This window comes from Triturus cristatus, chromosome 5_2 (assembly GCF_964204655.1).
Source record: "Triturus cristatus chromosome 5_2, aTriCri1.1, whole genome shotgun sequence".
NCBI lineage: Eukaryota > Metazoa > Chordata > Amphibia > Caudata > Salamandridae > Triturus > Triturus cristatus.
Window position 1 is genome coordinate 697,116,594 of NC_140588.1, and position 17,459 is coordinate 697,134,052.

At 45.6% G+C, this 17,459-nt stretch overlaps 1 protein-coding gene and 1 long non-coding RNA gene across 4 annotated transcripts in view; one reads left to right on the top strand and one right to left on the bottom strand.

The window, feature by feature from the left end:
• Positions 1–17,459, top strand: part of LOC146829140 (xaa-Pro aminopeptidase 2-like) — a 329,035-nt gene that overhangs the window by 202,494 nt on the left and 109,082 nt on the right. The gene's annotated exons all lie outside the window — the stretch shown is intronic.
• Positions 1–17,459, bottom strand: part of LOC146829141 (uncharacterized) — a 131,737-nt gene that overhangs the window by 90,989 nt on the left and 23,289 nt on the right. The window lies entirely within an intron of this gene.

Below are 17,459 nucleotides of genomic sequence, written 5' to 3' on the forward strand. Positions count from 1 at the left end.
AGTCGCCTCTTGTGAGATGTGTACTGCAAGCCCATTACTCTATGTATGTCGTAACAGGCCTGCCTGCTGTTTGTGGCCATCCAGGCATGTGCTCGAAAGACTCGGTGCCGCGTCATGATTTTTAGGACGGCCTCAAAATTGCGAGGGTCACAGTGAGTTTTGAGATGTTGTTTATTCCTTCCATGGGGGTCTTAATTAAAGAACAGTGATGTTCCCTTTGTAGAGCCAGCTATTAAATCAGCACTACCAATGTCTTTCTCTGTAACTTCAAACAGGGATTCCTAGGGGAGTGTAAAGATCAGCAGCTTGTTTGGCATTATTACCGCCAGAGAATTGTGTGTTCCTTCCTATGTGGGCTTCAGCTTTTGTCAGCAGCAAGTTCTTACTGAGCAGGCCCTGACACTGAGAAGAACAGAGCACAGAGGCCCTCCTAAACTGGAGAAACATTAGTTGTGCCACTCCAAGAGACGAGGGTAGCCTTCAGAAAGAGGGTCTGCCCCCATGCACTGCTGTTTGTTGTAACGCTTTTCGCCCTAAGTGGGATGGGTATTCCCAGACGTGGGACCCGTGCTCACTACGCCACTGGAGTCAAGCTATCCTGGCTGATGACGGCTGATAGCCAGAAACCGGTCCTAGGATGCTTGATTCCGGTCCAGGGAAGACATGGCTTGGCAGTTCGGGCTGGACTGTTCCCATGAGGCACAGGGTCAAGACTGATTTGCATATGGCCATGTCTGAACTGGGGTGGTGTAGTGGGCAAAAGAACGATGGATTTAACCCAGATCTCTTGACTGAGGGAGAATGTATGCATTGTCAGCATTCCGTCCATCATTTGTTTGTTGTAACGCTTTTCGCCCTAAGTGGGATGGGTATTCCCAGACGTGGGACCCGTGCTCACTACGCCACTGGAGTCAAGCTATCCTGGCTGATGACGGCTGATAGCCAGAAACCGGTCCTAGGATGCTTGATTCCGGTCCAGGGAAGACATGGCTTGGCAGTTCGGGCTGGACTGTTCCCATGAGGCACAGGGTCAAGACTGATTTGCATATGGCCATGTCTGAACTGGGGTGGTGTAGTGCGCAAAAGAACGATGGATTTAACCCAGATCTCTTGACTGGGGGAGAATGTATGCATTGTCAGCATTCCGTCCATCATTTGTTTGTTGTAACGCTTTTCGCCCTAAGTGGGATGGGTATTCCCAGACGTGGGACCCGTGCTCACTACGCCACTGGAGTCAAGCTATCCTGGCTGATGACGGCTGATAGCCAGAAATAGGTCCTAGAATGCTTGATTCCGGTCCAGGGAAGACATGGCTTGGCAGTTCGGGCTGGACTGTTCCCATGAGGCACAGGGTCAAGACTGATTTGCATATGGCCATGTCTGAACTGGGGTGGTGTAGTGGGCAAAAGAACGATGGATTTAACCCAGATCTCTTGACTGGGGGAGAATGTATGCATTGTCAGCATTCCGTCCATCATTTGTTTGTTGTAACGCTTTTCGCCCTAAGTGGGATGGGTATTCCCAGACGTGGGACCCGTGCTCACTACGCCACTGGAGTCAAGCTATCCTGGCTGATGACGGCTGATAGCCAGAAACCGGTCCTAGGATGCTTGATTCCGGTCCAGGGAAGACATGGCTTGGCAGTTCGGGCTGGACTGTTCCCATGAGGCACAGGGTCAAGACTGATTTGCATATGGCCATGTCTGAACTGGGGTGGTGTAGTGGGCAAAAGAACGATGGATTTAACCCAGATCTCTTGACTGGGGGAGAATATATGCATTGTCAGCATTCCGTCCATCATTTGTTTGTTGTAACGCTTTTCGCCCTAAGTGGGATGGGTATTCCCAGACGTGGGACCCGTGCTCACTACGCCACTGGAGTCAAGCTATCCTGGCTGATGACGGCTGATAGCCAGAAACCGGTCCTAGGATGCTTGATTCCGGTCCAGGGAAGACATGGCTTGGCAGTTCGGGCTGGACTGTTCCCATGAGGCACAGGGTCAAGACTGATTTGCATATGGCCATGTCTGAACTGGGGTGGTGTAGTGGGCAAAAGAACGATGGATTTAACCCAGATCTCTTGACTGGGGGAGAATGTATGCATTGTCAGCATTCCGTCCATCATTTGTTTGTTGTAACGCTTTTCGCCCTAAGTAGTATGGGTATTCCCAGACGTGGGACCCGTGCTCACTACGCCACTGGAGTCAAGCTATCCTGGCTGATGACGGCTGATAGCCAGAAACCGGTCCTAGGATGCTTGATTCCGGTCCAGGGAAGACATGGCTTGGCAGTTCGGGCTGGACTGTTCCCATGAGGCACAGGGTCAAGACTGATTTGCATATGGCCATGTCTGAACTGGGGTGGTGTAGTGGGCAAAAGAACAATGGATTTAACCCAGATCTCTTGACTGGGGGAGAATGTATGCATTGTCAGCATTCCGTCCATCATTTGTTTGTTGTAACGCTTTTCGCCCTAAGTGGGATGGGTATTCCCAGACGTGGGACCCGTGCTCACTACGCCACTGGAGTCAAGCTATCCTGGCTGATGACGGCTGATAGCCAGAAACCGGTCCTAGGATGCTTGATTCCGGTCCAGGGAAGACATGGCTTGGCAGTTCGGGCTGGACTGTTCCCATGAGGCTCAGGGTCAAGACTGATTTGCATATGGCCATGTCTGAACTGGGGTGGTGTAGTGGGCAAAAGAACGATGGATTTAACCCAGATCTCTTTACTGGGGGAGAATGTATGCATTGTCAGCATTCCGTCCATCATTTGTTTTTTGTAACGCTTTTCGCCCTAAGTGGGATGGGTATTCCCAGACGTGGGACCCGTGCTCACTACGCCACTGGAGTCAAGCTATCCTGGCTGATGACGGCTGATAGCCAGAAACCGGTCCTAGGATGCTTGATTCCGGTCCAGGGAAGACATGGCTTGGCAGTTCGGGCTGGACTGTTCCCATGAGGCACAGGGTCAAGACTGATTTGCATATGGCCATGTCTGAACTGGGGTGGTGTAGTGGGCAAAAGAACGATGGATTTAACCCAGATCTCTTGACTGGGGGAGAATGTATGCATTGTCAGCATTCTGTCCATCATTTGCTTGTTGTAACGCTTTTCGCCCTAAGTGGGATGGGTATTCCCAGACGTGGGACCCGTGCTCACTACGCCACTGGAGTCAAGCTATCCTGGCTGATGACGGCTGATAGCCAGAAACCGGTCCTAGGATGCTTGATGCCGGTCCAGGGAAGACATGGCTTGGCAGTTCGGGCTGGACTCTTCCCATGAGGCACAGGGTCAAGACTGATTTGCATATGGCCATGTCTGAACTGGGGTGGTGTAGTGGGCAAAAGAACGATGGATTTAACCCAGATCTCTTGACTGGGGGAGAATGTATGCATTGTCAGCATTCCGTCCATCATTTGTTTGTTGTAACGCTTTTCGCCCTAAGTGGGATGGGTATTCCCAGACGTGGGACCCGTGCTCACTACGCCACTGGAGTCAAGCTATCCTGGCTGATGACGGCTGATAGCCAGAAACCGGTCCTAGGATGCTTGATTCCGGTCCAGGGAAGACATGGCTTGGCAGTTTGGGCTGGACTGTTCCCATGAGGCACAGGGTCAAGACTGATTTGCATATGGCCATGTCTGAACTGGGGTGGTGTAGTGGGCAAAAGAACGATGGATTTAACCCAGATCTCTTGACTGGGGGAGAATGTATGCATTGTCAGCATTCCGTCCATCATTTGTTTGTTGTAACGCTTTTCGCCCTAAGTGGGATGGGTATTCCCAGACGTGGGACCCGTGCTCACTACGCCACTGGAGTCAAGCTATCCTGGCTGATGATGGCTGATAGCCAGAAACCGGTCCTAGGATGCTTGATTCCGGTCCAGGGAAGACATGGCTTGGCAGTTCGGGCTGGACTGTTCCCATGAGGCACAGGGTCAAGACTGATTTGCATATGGCCATGTCTGAACTGGGGTGGTGTAGTGGGCAAAAGAACGATGGATTTAACCCAGATCTCTTGACTGGGGGAGAATGTATGCATTGTCAGCATTCCGTACATCATTTGTTTGTTGTAACGCTCAGAGCCCAGAGAGAGCATGCTGAAGGGACAGACTTTGGAACCTGAACACGGTCCCTGCCAGCAGCAAACCAGAGCGTGGTCTTTCATGCTCGGTAACAGTGCAAGGTGTTCTAATCGAGTGTGTGAAATTCTTTTTCGTTAGTGATTAGTGCATTATTCTGACAGTTGATACTGTTTTCGAGCATTAATCATCCTGCTTTTTCTCCTTGGAATAGAAAGAATGGTCCAGTGTATTTTTAAGACAAGTCGTGAAATCTGGCGAAAAGGGTTCATAGAGCAATTATTTGAGTTTGAAAGTATTCATTGCTCACTAAAACTATAACGCAGACAAATAAGACCTCAATCACACAGAGTTTTCACTCACATTACGTGACAATGTCAGCAAACAGTGAAAACATGTAGCGCTTCAAGGCTGCCTCCTACGGTGCTTTAGGAAGATGTTGAGGGATTACTTTTAAAAAAACTCAAAGTACTGCACAGAGGAAGGATAGCAGAAGAGCAGCAGCTGGGAGGAATGGTATTGGAGGAAAGGTTAATGAGAAGCACAGAGGCACATTGCATTGAGAAAGGATTGCTCGGAGATGAGAGGGGGGAGCCTGATTACAGAGATGATGGATAGCAGAGAAGCAATAGCTGGAAGGAATAGTAGTGGAGAGAAAGGTTAGCTGTGCAGCACTGAGATAGAATGTATTGAGAAAGGACTGAGTGGTGACAGGGCTAGTGACTGCAGAAAGCATGGGATGCAGAGTAGAGGAGAGACGGCAAAGAGGAAGGTCAGAACATGAAAGACTGGACATCAGAGCAATATTAACAGCATAGATGACGAATAGCACAGGAGAGACAGGCAGCAGAGAGGAATGATAACCGAGAAAAAACCATTTGCAATGCAACAGGTCTCGCATTACTGAAGGTTTGAGCTATTGGCGTTGCTAATAATGCAACACCAGTAGCTCAAACTTTTCAGTAATGCGAGACCTATTGCATTGCAAATGCTTGTTTCTTTCATTGCAAAAAACTCTGAATGCCATGCTTTGACATACTTACACTTTTTCCCACTTTCTATGTGTGCTGTACAATGCAGCACGCGACCAAAGTTTGAAAAGTTTGAGACATGTAAACAATGCTCCAAACTTGCACCTGCCTGAAGGAGCTGTCATTGTTTGCGAGACCTATTGCATTGCGTTTTATGTTGAGGTAACACTGCACATGGCAAATACCGATACCAGTTGTGCAATATTTAAGGGGTTTAAAAATGGCTCGTCTTAGTGCTGTGGTTCGGAAGAGCGCATAATGCGGTAATACAGTGTATTTCTTGCCCACTCCACAGTTTTGAGGTGAGACACTCAAGAATGAAGCATATGTCCCGGCGCAGATCATGCAAAGTGAAAATCATGTGGGGAAATACACACATAATGCTTAGCAAGGCTTTTGGAATCTTGACTTATGCACAAATATCTGTTTGTGTGTGGTTTCACTACTGTGGCCCACACGCACACCCAGTGGTCCCGGGTGAAGTGTCAGAGTCGACACACAGGCGCCGGATCTTGCTCTGACCAGCATGGTCATCCTTTGGGCGACTGACCCATGGCTGGCTGTGTATTGGATCACTGCAGGCAGTCCCTTCCCTGTTAAACACAGAGGCCTCCAGAATGGTGGAGTAAACTCTGCTAACCCACCCTCTGTTCCCTCAGCTGGAGTCGACGAACACAAGAGAAATCAGATTCTCAGCCGATGGTTGCTGTGCTTGAAGAAGGAGAGCACAGTGTGACTAGACCTCTGTAAGATTGCACAAGGCAGCAGGCAGTCTAGAGATGATGTGTGTGTGGGTACATGACTTATGTATGGGCGCAAGGCAGCAGATAAATGAAATGCAGAAGATAAAGCAGGCGGGACTCCATATTTAAAAGTGTAAGTGTGTCGCGTTGTGTAGACGCAAACTGCTGTTTAAACATGATGGGGGCATAAAACTGGTAGACAGGTTAATTCAGGATTAGGGAGGGGCCCGGCTGAAGTGTTGCAGGAGGGGTTAGAGGGGTCGGAGGTTAACTATGAAGCCTATTTTATATTAAAAGGTAAAAAAAAACTCTTGGCAATAGCAAATTAATCTCCTGCCCCCAATCCACTAATTTAAATTAAACAACCAAAAAAAAAAACAGGTATGCAGCCCTGTTTGCATTGGTGATAAACAAATGTCTGTTTAGCGACAGCAAAGAAGAGACAGCTGGAGAAAACAAGGAAGGGGCAGGAAGAATCGTGTTGCAGACTCTATGGTCAGGGATGAAAAGATATCAACACAAGAGGAGCCTTCAAGTGACAGGCTGCTTGGAAAGTGAAAGCGCACATGGCACGCTGAATGTTACAGAAAAGCATGTTATGCCTGCAGTAGGACAAACTTATTAAAGAAAGTAGTGCTTACAGACTAAATAAGACATACCGTGTAAAAACAGCGGTAAAAGGGCCAGTAGCCATGGGAGGATACAAATGAAGGCAAGGCCGTACTAAGGAGAGACTAGCAAGCCGATTAAGGAATCAAAAGTCAGCATTTACGAAGGACAAAGACACAAGCCAATGAAAAATATAGGCGGAGAGTGGGCAGAGCTTCAAGTCCATACTCTAATACTATATGCCTAGTATTAGATGCGCTGACTCTAAGCTCGATATAAAAACTGTGAAACACTGCAGGGAGGGACGAACAGTAGCAGAGTAAAGACACAAGAAAGAGATGAAGGTTCTGCAGAAAAGAAGGGTAGCAGAGTTAAGATCAAGAGACAGACAAAAGAGAGAAAGTTTAGAAGAAAGACAAACTGCTGAGAGGAAAGATAGAATAGGCAGACTGAGAAATCATAGAAAAGACACATATCAGAAATAGATTATAGCAGTGAAGCGATAGAGCCAAACAACAGAGAAGAAGAATGGGGAAGAAATGGAGCGAGAGAGACAGACTGCAAATAGCACCACAACACTCTTTTGAGGGTAACTGTGTTGTTTATAAGCCTCTTGTATTATTTATGGTAATATGTGAAAATTGTGCTGGAAAATGCACCATTTCTTCAAAGCATTCTCCCCCAAGGGAGTCACACTTGTTTCCTTCACTTACCCACGTGATCTATGCTACACTTAGTTATTTATGCCCTATCACCTTCATAGTCCACCAGCCGCCACTGCCTGGTATACCCCTGACTTCCACTATTAATCTAATTATAATACAAGAGTAAGTCACACCTACTCATGGTAACATCTTTGTGCCTTCAATATTCAAATCCTTTCAAATTTTGGATTGGATATTTTACTTTTAGTGTTTTTATGACCCATTTTACAGCATGGTGAAATTATACATCCTTAAAAATGTATTTGCCATGTATTTGACAATATGCATTTAACATATATTTAGATGATTCAAAGTGAAACACTTTCATTTTCAATTGCTTTGAACTAAAGTCTGTCTCAAAGCATGAAAGAGCTCAAATTAAACGTGATCTCTTTCCAGCTTTTTTTGGATGCCCCATCTTCTCTTCTACTTTGAGACCCTCATTTACTAAAGTATTGAGCATGCATCCACATTCCATAATGCAACACAAAAATATCAATTTACTTACAGGCTTAAAGGCCAACAAATGCTGTGGTAAATTGCATTGGATTGCACCAGGGGCTACACATCTTCTACCACGACCTTCTTGTCATCTGTAATGGTGGCCATTAGTTCTGAGCATTGCTTAATTTGTGAAATATTAAGTGCCGGGCCCTTACCAGGAGGCCACTGCAGCTTGCACCACCCATCACCCCGGTCATCGCTGCTAAAAGAACTACTAATCTCCCTCGCCTCCAAGAGCGACAGTTCACATTATTTCAGGTCCCCAAAGCAAAAGGAATGGCTGGGGAGGCAGGTTGAAGTAGTTTTTTATGTATATTGTATTCATAAACAACTGTCGTTCTGCTCATCTCTAAATTAGATGAGCAGTGCCACCATGTGTCAGACTCTCATATGTGGGGAGCTGACACATAAGTGCCACTGCCAAGCACCAGAATCCAATTAAGCGTTGGTGCTGAGCACCGGAAAATACCGGCTCAAATTAAGCACTGGTTCTGCGATTAAAAAGTTGAAGAGCGAAATGAGGCAGTGCAGTGTTTGTCCAAGCAAACCCATTAGATCCATCAGTCACGCTGGTAAATGATGAAGGCCGTTTATTGGGAGGAGAGGCTACAGCAATAACTCTACTTAATGAGGGGAAAAGGTGCGCTGGTAGCTCAAGCCCAAAAAAGTCCCCTATTGAGGAAGGAAATACCATCTTGGACCTCGCCCCCAAATAAAAAAAAAAAATGGGAGACAGCACTTGTGTCTGCAGGAAGCTTCCCAAAAACTTTCATTCCTGTGACGTTCGAACAAGGGGTCATTATAATAATGCACAAAGTAGTCACCCTTCGGTTGTGGTGGATGCAATAAAAGCCACAGACAAGGAGCTGATGAACCATTGTAGTATTTTGTTTACAAAGTTGCAAAACGTAATGTTGTCTCGAGTCAGAAATTTGGAGTTGAAATTGTCTTTGTTGATAGAAAAATCAGTCACACAACATCAGTTTACCTCCCCAGAGACAATACTGCCTCCTACCCTAGTGCTGAAAGCTAGCCCCTAATCACAGCAGGGCATAGCAATTCGAAATCATGATGAAAGCAATAACATTGGATGTACCGACCCGGACATTATTGGGCCTTGGGTCTGCTGTGAGGGAAAAAAGGTTTCTTACCACTTAGGCTATCTGGCCCATCATGTGAATACTGTAGCTTCACACGGCTTCCCTCCTTGTAAAGACATTTTACAGTTACCCCCACAATGTACTCCCTATTTATTGTTTAAGAGCCCTAATAGACAGCCACTGGGACAGCGAGCTATATACAATGTGGCAACCTACAACATATTTGATCCCTTCACACCCTTAAATGAAGTACAGGAGCCCAACATTGGACCCTCACCCTGAGTCAACAACCTACAGGGTCCACCCACAAGCATGTCATTTGAGAATCCTCTCATGGGACATTGCTGGTGCCCGCCCAAAATTATTAAATACAGATTGGTTGGTATTTATCAAAAATTCTGAAATTCTTTTTTTACAGAAAACATGGATGAAGGATAACCTAGAAGCAGAAGGTTATTCTTCTATTCACCCAGCCGTAGATTCATCATCAGGTAGAGCAAAAGAAGAATTGGCAACGCTTATTTTAAATAAACTCTTTTCAGCTCATGCTAGGAAACTATGGTATTCTCCCTATTTTTTAGCAGTTAGCCTTTTTTTCTAAATGTTCTTTTGATATTTTATATGTAAATTTTTATAACAATAGTTTTAATCAGAAATATTTTTTGATGTTACCAATTTTGCTAACTTTTTAGAGACTTTTTAGAAACGTTCTTTTCGGCTTGTAAGCATAACACGTATATATTTTGTTGTGGGGATTTTAACTGTGAGATTTGCAATAAATCAGTATGCGGATTCCAATGCATAAATTCAGTGGATATGACCCACTTCCGGCACTCTCTGTGTGGCATTAAATGATTTAATCTTAAAATACAATTTATTATTTATTAGTGACTATGGGCCCAATAAAATCCCACCCGTCCCAAACTATATTGGAAATGGGAAAGGTAGTAAAATTGATCAGGTCTTAGTTTCTGCAAATTGCTTTACTAAGCTTTTGAACTTTTCAGTCATTAGTAATTGCATTAGCGATCATAACCCTTTTGGCATCACTCTTGCGGCACAGGTGTCTCACAATATAAAAAAGTCTGGACCAATTAGATTCTCTTCCAACAAGGAAGTAAGGATAAGGTGGGACAAAGTTAACCCTGACCTCTTTTTTCACAAATTAGTTACAAACAACCTTTCGGCTTTATTGTTTTGCCTAGATTCTGATGCTAATTTGTGCATTATTTTGGATAGTTCTGCTTCCTTATCTCACTTTGTATCCACTAAATTATCAGTTAAAACATAAGGCACCTCTACCCCTTTACACAGATTTTTCAATTCAGCCTCCTCAGCAGCTCATAGAAATTTGAAAAAGGTTTTACAATCCTACCCTAGATTGATATCAGAGGTGAAAATTGCACAAAATGAAAACAAAAAATTTGTCTAAGAGCGGACAACAGAAATAAGGGCCAGTCTCCGAATTAACTCATGGAGGCCGCAAACTAAAAGTATAGTTCAAAGTGCTCGAAAGTTATTAACAGGCTCTCTTTTCACAGATTCTTCTATATCGAATATAGAGCCCCTAATTTTCATGGAAGACTGGGTAAAACACTCTCTGGAAATCATCTCCCCTGATCAGCGTGAGGTGCACCCAATCCATCTAGACGAAGACTTTGTACTAGTCTCAGAATCAACATGGGAGCTCAATAATTCTATTTCAATCTTTGAGATCAAAATGTGATCAAACAGTGCACCATAGACAAGGCCCCAGGAGCCAATGGGGTTCCTGTAGTCATTTTTAAAGGTAAACACAAATTATAACCGCCCTGATTATTGATTTATTAAGAACAGCTGTAGTGGGTCCCATATCGAACTCATGGAAGGAAACAACAATAGTCCCAATTTTTAGAAAAAGGTGATAGGTCCCACCCTTCTTGTTATTGCCCCATCTCTCTTTTAAACTTGACCATTAAGATCCTTGGGCGCATGTTATTATCCCACCTGGAATTGTGGGTGGAAGAACAGACTATAATATCAGAAGTCCAGCTTCTGCTCAGGAATAGCACAGTGGAACAATGTTTTTACATATATTTACTAACTGGTAGATATGTTATGTCCAGGAGAGTGCCTTTTCACATAGCCTTTATGGGCCTCTCATGTGCCTTTGACTTTGGTAACCGAGCTGAATTATAGGATTTAATGGAGAATGTGGGTAGAGATGGAACTTCTGAATTTGGTCATGGACTACATTAGGACACCTTCTCGAGGGTGCGTTTTTGCCCGAGGGAGTGTACCCCACCTATCCCCTCTCAATGAGGTGTGAGAAAGGGATGCCTAATGGGCCTGGCCCCCTTTTTATTTTTACGATACATTAACAAGGTTGAGAGTTTTTTATTGTCTAAAGGTAAGGATTTGCCCAAGATCGGGAATCGCCATATATCAATTTTGTTATACGCTAGTGATGCTGTCCTTATTGCAAGGACAGGTAATGGTCTTCAATTGCTTTTAGATTTGTTTGTTGCAATTATGGAAGACTTGGATTTAAAGGTTCATTTTTCTAAATCTTTTATTATGACTTGTGGCCCTTGCAAAGAAAAATCTAAAACTTGTTTATAGGGGAAACCTCAAAAGATAAAATAAAATCTTTTAACTACCTGGGTATTCTTTTTAACTTTGAGCTAAGGTGGGAACCACTTTTAAAGTTAAGATCCTAACAATTTGAAAGTGCTACTAAGGCTCCTTTTTGTTTTGCCTCTAGATTGGGGCCAAAACAGTGCGTGAGCTGGTACAGGTTTCTATAAGCAAATGTGTATCAATGGGGCTTTATCGCGCAGGAATCTGGGGCGACAGCAATTCAGCAAAAGATTGAGAAAATAATTATTTGTAGACTCCTCTCAATCCTGTGCAGCACAATAACCTTTATTGGCCAAACACACGCCTAACATGTATCGCTGATATGGTGGCTGTGGCACCTTTGCTTTGGGAAAAAGGGGGTGGTGATGGACAGAGTTTCTGAATGATGCAGAATACTCTTACCAAGTCAAGAGATCATGGTTTTAATCCATCACCGTTTTTTAGCTCACTGCACCATCCCAGCTCAGAACCTGGCTACATGCAAATTAGTCTGTACCTGTCCCAGTGCATGATGGGAACAGGGCAAACCAAACTACCAAGCCAATTCTTATACTGGGAAGGAAACAAGCTTCCGGGGACCGGTTTCTGGCATCACAGCCTTCGTCAGCCCGGCTTGCCTGAATCCTGATGGTGCAATGAGCAAGGGACTCACGTCTGAGCATACCCTCCCACACTGAGTGTGGATAAAATCGATTTGGGAAAAAGGGGGTGGTGATGGACAGAGTTTCTGAATGATGCAGAATACTCTTACCAAGTCAAGAGATCATGGTTTTAATCCATCACCGTTTTTTAGCTCACTGCACCATCCCAGCTCAGAACCTGGCTACATGCAAATTAGTCTGTACCTGTCCCAGTGCATGATGGGAACAGGGCAAACCAAACTACCAAGCCAATTCTTATACTGGGAAGGAAACAAGCTTCCGGGGACCGGTTTCTGGCATCACAGCCTTCGTCAGCCCGGCTTGCCTGAATCCTGATGGTGCAATGAGCAAGGGACTCACGTCTGAGCATACCCTCCCACACTGAGTGTGGATAAAATCGATTTGGGAAAAAGGGGGTGGTGATGGACAGAGTTTCTGAATGATGCAGAATACTCTTACCAAGTCAAGAGATCATGGTTTTAATCCATCACCGTTTTTTAGCTCACTGCACCATCCCAGCTCAGAACCTGGCTACATGCAAATTAGTCTGTACCTGTCCCAGTGCATGATGGGAACAGGGCAAACCAAACTACCAAGCCAATTCTTATACTGGGAAGGAAACAAGCTTCCGGGGACCGGTTTCTGGCATCACAGCCTTCGTCGGCCCGGCTTGCCTGAATCCTGATGGTGCAATGAGCAAGGGACTCACGTCTGAGCATACCCTCCCACACTGAGTGTGGATAAAATCGATTTGGGAAAAAGGGGGTGGTGATGGACAGAGTTTCTGAATGATGCAGAATACTCTTACCAAGTCAAGAGATCATGGTTTTAATCCATCACCGTTTTTTAGCTCACTGCACCATCCCAGCTCAGAACCTGGCTACATGCAAATTAGTCTGTACCTGTCCCAGTGCATGATGGGAACAGGGCAAACCAAACTACCAAGCCAATTCTTATACTGGGAAGGAAACAAGCTTCCGGGGACCGGTTTCTGGCATCACAGCCTTCGTCGGCCCGGCTTGCCTGAATCCTGATGGTTCAATGAGCAAGGGACTCACGTCTGAGCATACCCTCCCACACTGAGTGTGGATAAAATCGATTTGGGAAAAAGGGGGTGGTGATGGACAGAGTTTCTGAATGATGCAGAATACTCTTACCAAGTCAAGAGATCATGGTTTTAATCCATCACCGTTTTTTAGCTCACTGCACCATCCCAGCTCAGAACCTGGCTACATGCAAATTAGTCTGTACCTGTCCCAGTGCATGATGGGAACAGGGCAAACCAAACTACCAAGCCAATTCTTATACTGGGAAGGAAACAAGCTTCCGGGGACCGGTTTCTGGCATCACAGCCTTCGTCGGCCCGGCTTGCCTGAATCCTGATGGTGCAATGAGCAAGGGACTCACGTCTGAGCATACCCTCCCACACTGAGTGTGGATAAAATCGATTTGGGAAAAAGGGGGTGGTGATGGACAGAGTTTCTGAATGATGCAGAATACTCTTACCAAGTCAAGAGATCATGGTTTTAATCCATCACCGTTTTTTAGCTCACTGCACCATCCCAGCTCAGAACCTGGCTACATGCAAATTAGTCTGTACCTGTCCCAGTGCATGATGGGAACAGGGCAAACCAAACTACCAAGCCAATTCTTATACTGGGAAGGAAACAAGCTTCCGGGGACCGGTTTCTGGCATCACAGCCTTCGTCGGCCCGGCTTGCCTGAATCCTGATGGTGCAATGAGCAAGGGACTCACGTCTGAGCATACCCTCCCACACGTGAGTCCCTTGCTCATTGCACCATCAGGATTCAGGCAAGCCGGGCCGACGAAGGCTGTGATGCCAGAAACCGGTCCCCGGAAGCTTGTTTCCTTCCCAGTATAAGAATTGGCTTGGTAGTTTGGTTTGCCCTGTTCCCATCATGCACTGGGACAGGTACAGACTAATTTGCATGTAGCCAGGTTCTGAGCTGGGATGGTGCAGTGAGCTAAAAAACGGTGATGGATTAAAACCATGATCTCTTGACTTGGTAGGAGTATTCTGCATCATTCAGAAACTCTGTCCATCACCACCCCCTTTTTCCCAAATCGATTTTATCCACACTCAGTGTGGGAGGGTATGCTCAGACGTGAGTCCCTTGCTCATTGCACCATCAGGATTCAGGCAAGCCGGGCCGACGAAGGCTGTGATGCCAGAAACCGGTCCCCGGAAGCTTGTTTCCTTCCCAGTATAAGAATTGGCTTGGTAGTTTGGTTTGCCCTGTTCCCATCATGCACTGGGACAGGTACAGACTAATTTGCATGTAGCCAGGTTCTGAGCTGGGATGGTGCAGTGAGCTAAAAAACGGTGATGGATTAAAACCATGATCTCTTGACTTGGTAGGAGTATTCTGCATCATTCAGAAACTCTGTCCATCACCACCCCCTTTTTCCCAAATCGATTTTATCCACACTCAGTGTGGGAGGGTATGCTCAGACGTGAGTCCCTTGCTCATTGCACCATCAGGATTCAGGCAAGCCGGGCCGACGAAGGCTGTGATGCCAGAAACCGGTCCCCGGAAGCTTGTTTCCTTCCCAGTATAAGAATTGGCTTGGTAGTTTGGTTTGCCCTGTTCCCATCATGCACTGGGACAGGTACAGACTAATTTGCATGTAGCCAGGTTCTGAGCTGGGATGGTGCAGTGAGCTAAAAAACGGTGATGGATTAAAACCATGATCTCTTGACTTGGTAAGAGTATTCTGCATCATTCAGAAACTCTGTCCATCACCACCCCCTTTTTCCCAAATCGATTTTATCCACACTCAGTGTGGGAGGGTATGCTCAGACGTGAGTCCCTTGCTCATTGCACCATCAGGATTCAGGCAAGCCGGGCCGACGAAGGCTGTGATGCCAGAAACCGGTCCCCGGAAGCTTGTTTCCTTCCCAGTATAAGAATTGGCTTGGTAGTTTGGTTTGCCCTGTTCCCATCATGCACTGGGACAGGTACAGACTAATTTGCATGTAGCCAGGTTCTGAGCTGGGATGGTGCAGTGAGCTAAAAAACGGTGATGGATTAAAACCATGATCTCTTGACTTGGTAGGAGTATTCTGCATCATTCAGAAACTCTGTCCATCACCACCCCCTTTTTCCCAAATCGATTTTATCCACACTCAGTGTGGGAGGGTATGCTCAGACGTGCGTCCCTTGCTCATTGCACCATCAGGATTCAGGCAAGCCGGGCCGACGAAGGCTGTGATGCCAGAAACCGGTCCCCGGAAGCTTGTTTCCTTCCCAGTATAAGAATTGGCTTGGTAGTTTGGTTTGCCCTGTTCCCATCATGCACTGGGACAGGTACAGACTAATTTGCATGTAGCCAGGTTCTGAGCTGGGATGGTGCAGTGAGCTAAAAAACGGTGATGGATTAAAACCATGATCTCTTGACTTGGTAGGAGTATTCTGCATCATTCAGAAACTCTGTCCATCACCACCCCCTTTTTCCCAAATCGATTTTATCCACACTCAGTGTGGGAGGGTATGCTCAGACGTGAGTCCCTTGCTCATTGCACCATCAGGATTCAGGCAAGCCGGGCCGACGAAGGCTGTGATGCCAGAAACCGGTCCCCGGAAGCTTGTTTCCTTCCCAGTATAAGAATTGGCTTGGTAGTTTGGTTTGCCCTGTTCCCATCATGCACTGGGACAGGTACAGACTAATTTGCATGTAGCCAGGTTCTGAGCTGGGATGGTGCAGTGAGCTAAAAAACGGTGATGGATTAAAACCATGATCTCTTGACTTGGTAGGAGTATTCTGCATCATTCAGAAACTCTGTCCATCACCACCCCCTTTTTCCCAAATGTGGCACCTTTGCTGCGATGAATTAACATAGTGAGCCGTTTTACAGAGAGAGCACCAGTTTTGCGCAATCCCGAGGCACTTTGGTATTACAGAAGGGACCGCAGATGCTTGTGTGGCCCCTTCTGTAATACCGATGGCACTGGCACACATAAAGCGCCAGTGGTATCTGCAGAGGACATTCCCTCATTTGCATGGGGTGTGTCCAATACAAATGAGGGAATCCCTTTTCCTCTGTGCCCACGCCATATCACAGATACAGGGGCAGAGGTAAAGAAGCTGTCAGGAAGCTCACTGACAGTGCACAGCCTATACAGTAGTGCACTGTCAGTGCACCCCCTGAGAGCAGCTCTCTGCAGGGGGTAAAAGGGGTTCTATGGACCCACCGGACATCCCCTACCAGGTAGGTGCAGTCACTGACTCTTAACCCCTTTAAAAGTGCCAGTGGGCTGTCGCCTGCACAGTGAAACATGGAGCGGCTGCTTCAAAGCCGCTCCGTATTTCACTTGAATGCACTGCCCCCAGGGCAGCACAAGTTTGCGGCTGCCTTGGGGGCAGTACAGTCTATGTGATACTGCGCACTTTCTCTATTTGCGCCCGGCGCACCTGTTTTACGGTGTAAGCCTCAGAGCAGGCTTAGTTTGCCTATTTTTGACTGACTCCTTGTGCCTAGACATACAGGATTGCCTGCCCTGGATAGTCTATGTAAAACAAACGTTTTTCAAATTGGGCATACCCAAACATTTCCAGTATTGATGCCAACTCTAAGGAACTTGTAGAAACACTTTAGAATAAGCTGTGTTACCATGAACCCATCAAGAACGTACAAATCATGACATCTGTTTCCAGTTCCTTCCCTGTTTCATTGGGATCAGACCTTTCCTGATTTTTATATCTAATCCCATCAATAGATCTTACTCGTTTACATTTGGGCACCCTACAGGTCGAGGTACTATTTCCTGTCTAGAAATCATTGTAAAATACACTCCCAAAATGTTCTCAGACCAAAGCAATGTGCACTTTATATTGTTCTGTCCTTTATTCACTGCCCCCCAGAAATCATTTGTAGTCCCCTAATTACGCACCTTCAACTCTAGGCAGTACCAGCTGTCAATAACTCATATACAGCTTTTATGTTCCCCACTTATCTGCAACTCCTTAATTAACTTTATTAGAGTGGCTATTAGCACCAGGAAGCGCTATGGAGATTCATAATCCAATAGTATATTTAAAGAATGGTGATTGCAACATTATTAGGAAATTGCTGCATGTATTTTATGATGTTTTATGCTGGCTTTTATGATTTTTTTGATTTTATCGATGTATTTATTGGTTCTCTTTCATGACATATTTGCCGCATAAAGATTAATTGACTGGCTTTGCAATGTTGTAGCATCAGAACATCCTTTCCTGGGGAAGCTGGTTAAACATTATTTTGTTACATGCAAATAGAGACCATGGTTAGCAGCCGAATTGAAAAGATTTCCTGAAAGCAAAATGAAGCCCCTTCACAGCAAAATAAGCATGTACTCTTTTGTAATGTGGCTTATGCTAAATAAATCAAATTAGGCAATTTTGTTTTAATACAAAAATAGACT